The sequence below is a fragment of the Equus quagga genome, chromosome 2, assembly GCF_021613505.1.
Source record: "Equus quagga isolate Etosha38 chromosome 2, UCLA_HA_Equagga_1.0, whole genome shotgun sequence".
NCBI classification, from domain to species: domain Eukaryota; kingdom Metazoa; phylum Chordata; class Mammalia; order Perissodactyla; family Equidae; genus Equus; species Equus quagga.
In genome coordinates this window covers 10,698,128-10,704,465 of record NC_060268.1, presented here as the reverse complement: position 1 = coordinate 10,704,465, position 6,338 = coordinate 10,698,128, and the positions used below count along the sequence as shown (strand labels likewise).

The following is a 6,338-nucleotide window of genomic DNA, read 5'->3' as shown; positions in this document are numbered from 1 at the left end:
TTTTACTATGTAATAATGTTGCGGACAGAAAAGAATAGCCAAAATCAGAGCAAACGCCTGTGAAATTAGCATCCAGCTTAGGAAATGTAACAAATATGAAAGCCCCTACCTGTTCTTCATTCCCCTTCCCCCACCACCCAGAGTCACGTTTTAACTTTTAAGTTTTTAAGTTTTCTCATGTCTTTTGAGCATATTAAGATACATCACTTTATAATGTCTTTTAATAAGGTGTTTCTCCCAAATTGCCTGTCATTTTGTGACCCACAATTAATTCATCTTAATACTTAACCCAATTTTCTCCACTATTATGTGAGCTTCCCCTTTATTCTCAGGCAGTTTTGAAACTGGCCTTTAGTAAATTGTATACACAACACTGATGGGTCCGTGAGACATTGAAGCATACTGGGAAATTATACAAATTTACACTCCTACCAACGATAGAGGAGATTGCCTTCTCCCCACATCCGTACCAGTGCTGAGTTTTGTCAACTATATTCTCTTTTGTTGGCAATCTCAGAAGTAAAAATCTTGTATTGATTTGTATTTCTTTAATAAAGAGTCAAACAGATTTTCTAGCATGTTTATAAATTTGGATTTTCTTTTACATTTAATTTTTAATTTACCGGAAATGAATTTAGTTGTTAAAAAAAAAAAGAGGTAGAAATCAACTTCTTTTTTTTAAGTTGCTATTAGTTTTCCGAATATGTTTTATTGAATAATCTTTGTCTTCCTCCCTATATTGAAATGCAATCATATGGCAAATTACTGTATGTTCTGGGGTCTATTTATGGACTCGACTGTCTTCAATGGAGTGCTGTATTGTGTTGCTTAGTCATTTTATAGTAGGTTTTAATATCTAGTGTGCTAAATCCTCTCCCAATTATGTTGGTTTTTTTTTTAACTCGGCAAAGTACTTTACTAATTTTTGTTTCAAACTTTATTCCTGGGCTGCTTCAACTTGATTAGTTGCAAAGAATGACTTGTGTATAAGCAAAACTGAAAAGAACTGAGGTGTCCAACGGGCTGGGGCTTAAAAATATTAAAGAGCTAGATTTTATCAGATCCATGAACAAAGTTTTAAAAAGCAGCCGTAACATAAAATAGCAGCTCCCCGTAACTTCTTCAAGTTGTGTCTTCTTCAGAAGTTGACTCAATTCCATTTGCTTCCTTCCTGGAAGCCTCAGCACCATTCTCCGCAAGATCTGAAACTTCATCCTCCTCTCCAGTGGCAAGCAGGGTTTCCCATCCACAGCTTATTTGGGCAGAGCTTCAGCCAGTCTCCTTAAACCAGTCACTGTCTACACCAAGCTGGTTTCAGATGCTGCTGGCATTTCTATCGGCAGCTTTGTCCCAGCATGGCCTGTAATGGTGAAGATGTTGGCTGCCAGAGATTCCTGTTAAAGAGCGCCACTGTCCCTTGGTTTGTAAACATAGTCACCTCTTCATTCCCAGAGAGCTTGTTTACCTGAACTCTCTCTAAGTTCTTTAAGGAGAGTTAAAGTTTTTTTCCTGATCTGCTGTGGCTTCTATGAACCCCTTCTTTCTGCGGGCAGCTCCTTTCCCACCAGTGTGCACTTGTGTCTGCAGTTTGACAAGTGTCCCCGGTTCATGATAGCTTCTTTCACCTTGTTGAGGCAGAAATGGGGCCGTGCTGGAGACTAGGGTTGGCGCCCGGGGAGTCTCAGGCAGACCAGTGGGATTAGTGTCGCACATGTGGGGATGACCCCAATTATGCTTCTTTCCCAAATTTCCCAAAACGTATTTATATTATTACTATTTTTGTGTGTGAGGAAGACTGGCCCTGAGCTAACATCAGTTGCCAATCTCCCTCTTTTTGCTTGAGGAAGATTGTCCCTGAGCTAACATCTATGCCGATCTTCCTCCACTTTGTATGCAGGACACCACCTCACCATGGCTCTGTGAGCCGTGTATAGGTCTGCACCTGAGATCCGGGCCTGTGAACCCAGGGCTGCTGAAGCGGAGCGCATGCACTTAACCACGACGCCACCGTGCTGGCACCTAAACTTACATTACTTTTAATGAAAACTTTAGAATCACTTTTCAAGTTCCCGAAAAGGTCGTAATTTTAATTATGATTGCATTGACTTTATAATTTAGGAATAATCAACATCTTTGGAATATGGAATCTGTCTAAACAGAAACTAGTGTGCCTCTCCATTTATTCTGCCACCTATCCTAGTAAAATTTCAGTTTTCTTCATACAGGCCCTGCACGTTTTTATGAAGGGTAGCCCTAGGGTTTGTGTGCGTGTATTGTGTGCTATTTTGAGTAGCTCCTTTCTCCTTTCAACAACTTTCTGCTTAGTTGTTCTCTGTATCGAGGTGATTTGGGGATGTTTCTCCAGTTTGCAGAAAGCCCCTTCGTTTTCCTCTTGTTTACAGTGGAGACTTCTGTGTGTTTTTCCCTATCCAGTGGTTGATTGAATCATAGTTAAAGAGACCAAGTAAGGCACTTCACTAGGAAGATAAGAGAATTTCTTTTATGGTTGGACCTATAACATATTTAACTGATTTGAATAATAAATCTTAACTTATTAATGTGTAATTTCCCCCCATAACTGTTACCTCTGTTCAATATCCCTCTGTTATCAGGCTCTCTTAACAATTCAGTCCAATTCTTTTTTCCTTTAAGATTGGCACCTGAGCTAACATCTGTTGCCTATCTTAAACAAGGTTTTTTTTCTTCTTCTTCTCCCCAAAACCCCCCAATACATAGTTGTGTATTCTAGTTGTAGGTCCTTCTGATTGTGCTATGTGGGGCACTGCCTCAGCATGGCTTGATGAGCGGTGTTGGTCCACCCCCAGGATCCGAACCCATGAAACCCCAGGCCACCAAAGCCTTAACCAAAGACTTAACCATTTGCCCACAGGGCTGGCCACTCAGTCCAATTCTATAACCTTAATAAAAGCCTATATTGTGAAACAGAGGGACGAAGAGGGTTGGAAAGACTTCTCTGACTGCACCTTGTTTTATAGTTTTGACTTTGGAACCACGTGAATGTTTCACATGATTGGAAAAGTTGAATCAAAACGGAAAAAAAAATCCCTAAAAATCTGAAACAAATGGATACAAATAAACCTTGGGGTATATCAAATTGATGGTATAACCACACAGAAAAAAATTATTGCAAATGACTTTAAAGCTCCATCGTTGATGTACCTCCCTGGTGGGTTACAGCCTAAGGAGCAAAAAGAACCACGCTGAAATATTCAGTTGCAAAAGGTAGCTCTACTGTTAGTGGTAATATTAGTATTGTTGCTTTGAAACTATTTTACACACAATATATATGATCCGTGTATATATTATATATATGCATAAACAAAGAAGTAATTATGTTAATGTCATTAGAACCATGGATTTTCAGCGTAAAAAAGAAAAGAGATACAAATATAAAAAAATCAAAGAATTTAATGAAAAACACTACAATATTTCATCTGAGTTGGAAATAACCATATGAATTCATGACTTATTTTTCTTTCTATAATTCACATGTTTCCTAGCTTTGTCTGCTGAGAGGGCATAGAAATAATGATGGTCCGATAGCAGTCAGCATCCCCAGGGCCAATTGCAGTCTCTAACTACCATCCTCCGACAACAGGAAGCAGGGCCTCTTGAAGAAGTGGCGGATTCTAGATCTGGTGCAGGGTGGAAGATAGAGGAACAGGTTAAATGACAACACAAGGATGCAGCCAGTTGAATCCCAAATGTGGGAAATTCTACAGGATAAATGTATTGATTTCTTCAACAAATAAAGGACAGTTGAAAAAAGGGGAAGGGAGAGAAGGAACTATTATAGACTCAAAGAGACTTAAGAGATAGATAAATATCAACCAAATGTGGATCTTGTTTGAATCTTGTTGAAACAAACCAACTTACTGTAAAAGTACTTTGGGAGACAACTGGGAAAATTTAAACAGAGTCCAGGTATTAGAAAGTGTTAAGGAATTGTTAAATTTGTTAAATGTGGTAATGTTATTGTAGTTATGTTTTTAAAACATCTGTTAGAGTTACAGTCTAAATATTTATAGGTGAGATTACAGGACATTTGGGATTTACTTTAACATCTGGTCCTCCCCCCAAAAAACAGTGTGAATGGGGGATACAGGTGAAATAAGAATGGCAAGAGGGCTGGCCCAGTGGCATAGTGGTTAAATTCGTGCAGTCCACTTTGGTGGCCCAGGGTTCGCAGCTTCAGACCCTGGGTTCGGACCTACACACCGCTCATCAAGCCACACTGTGTTGGGATCCCACATACAGAATAGAGGAAGATTGGCGCAGATGTTAGCTCAGGGACAGTCTGGGGGAAACAAAAAGCAAAGAAACCCTGGTTCATAAGATGGCAAACTCCCTTTTCAGAAATCTCACCGTGTAGACAACTGTGGAGCCTTCCAGCTCATCAATACAGCAGATCTGCATTAAAAATGAGCATCATCCGTGCCCTCCAGAGGACTGCAGTTGCCTCATTTTTATGTGAATGCAGCACTAGCACCACTGGGTTCCCTGATAATACAAAAGTATCAACTTCTCCCGGTCATCACTGCAGATACAATTTTCCGCTCTTTGATATTTTACGATTACATAAACAGCATGGAATAGTAAGATTATGCTTATTTTGCTAATGCATGGTGTGATCAAAAGAATACCCAAATTAACAGGTAAATTGACAATCCAAGAGGACAAGAGTCCTTGAAATTGGAAAGGAAGATGTGACTGCAAAAAAAAAAGAGACACAGAGAGATGCGACGTTATTGGCTTTGAAGATGGAAGAAGGGCCTCTGAGAAGCTGGAGAAGACGAGGACGGATCTCCCCTCTAGCCTCCGGAACTGAACGAGCCCTGCTGACACCTTGATGTTTTGTCCGGTGAGACCTACTCTGGACTTCCGATCTACAGAAAAATGAATGAACGAATGAATGACTGAATAAATGAGTAAACTTGTTCATTTTAGGCCATTGTTACAGCAGTGAATAGGAAATTAGTACAATTATCTAATTAAACAAAGACACTTTGCATATATTAGCTTAAATAAACTATACTTGAAGTTAATTTTACCTGGTTCTTTTTATCTGTTTTAATGTGGCTGCTGGAACACGACATATGTGGCTTGCTATTCCTATTGGACAATGCTGATTTAAAATCTTGTGGCTCGATCATTCTACATGTTGGAGCAAATGCAGTATTACCTTTTTTAGAAGACTCTTGGACTGTCCCCAAGCCCTCCTTTGGCTTACTTTTAGGGTAGGGTTGGGACTTTCTAGTTAGTCATTTGGCCTGTTGAACTCCTCAGCTTTCAGAAGACACTAGCAGTCTTGCCTCCACTCTGCTGAGCTAAGGCATGTGACTCACATTCATAGGCAATATAGAACGGTGACATTCCACATCTTGTCAGGGAACGTGACCTCACACTCACAGTTGTTCAGTACTTACCAACTTGAACAAAACCACAATTTAATGCTCATTTAAAGAAGACAAGGTTGTTGCTGAAATTCCAGAGCAAAGAGAAATGTACACATCTTTCTGTAGGCCTAGTTCAGGACTAACAATAGCTCTTTGTTTTTCTGGTAGAAACTACCTAGATTGACACCAAGTATTTCTTCTTCCTAGACACAGGTTTCTTAGCCTTCCTTGCAGTTAGCTTGTAGCCATGTTCTGTCCAGGGGTAATGGGCAGAGGGGATGTGCTTCCAGGCCTGGCCATGAAAGCCCAAACATTATCATCCACACGTTCTCTTTCCCTGCTATGATAACCTCAGAGGCCACATGTTTACCATGGCAAAAACCACAAAATAGAAGGATTCTGGATCTCCAAGTCACCACCTCGAAGAAAACCACCGAGGAAAGTTGCATGACTGACTTTGTGAGTGAGAATGAAGCCACTGCTCTTCTAGTCATTTGTGGGTCATTTGTTACCATGGCATATCTTAGCTTACCCCGACTAATATAGATCTATTGAATAAGGACTTTTTAAGGATTTGTTTAATTCTGGAACGCACATGAGTAAGTGTATTTCCAACTACACATAGTTCGTCAAGTACACATGCCCATCATCCAGTGGGTGAAGAGCTCTTGAAATATATCTAAGGCAAAAATGTGGAAATATTCCATGTGTCCTTGCCGCCTGATGTGATGATTCATAAATTCCTATCAGATGGGCATGGCCAATTTTATTATACTTCTGTGAGGTTATAGTTTAGTGATCTACTGGAAGATGCATACTTACAAATCCCAAACAAACGAAAATAGGACAGGTGGTACTTCTCTTGTTTCTTTTCATAATTTCAGGATCTTAGTATTTTCCCAAATAGAAAGCACTTCTTCA

At 39.8% G+C, this 6,338-nt stretch overlaps 1 pseudogene; it reads right to left on the bottom strand.

Moving 5' to 3' along the window:
• Window positions 1–1,122: 1,122 nt before the first annotated feature.
• On the bottom strand, window positions 1,123–5,174 carry LOC124232177 (transcription factor BTF3-like; annotated as a pseudogene).
• Window positions 5,175–6,338: the final 1,164 nt, after the last annotated feature.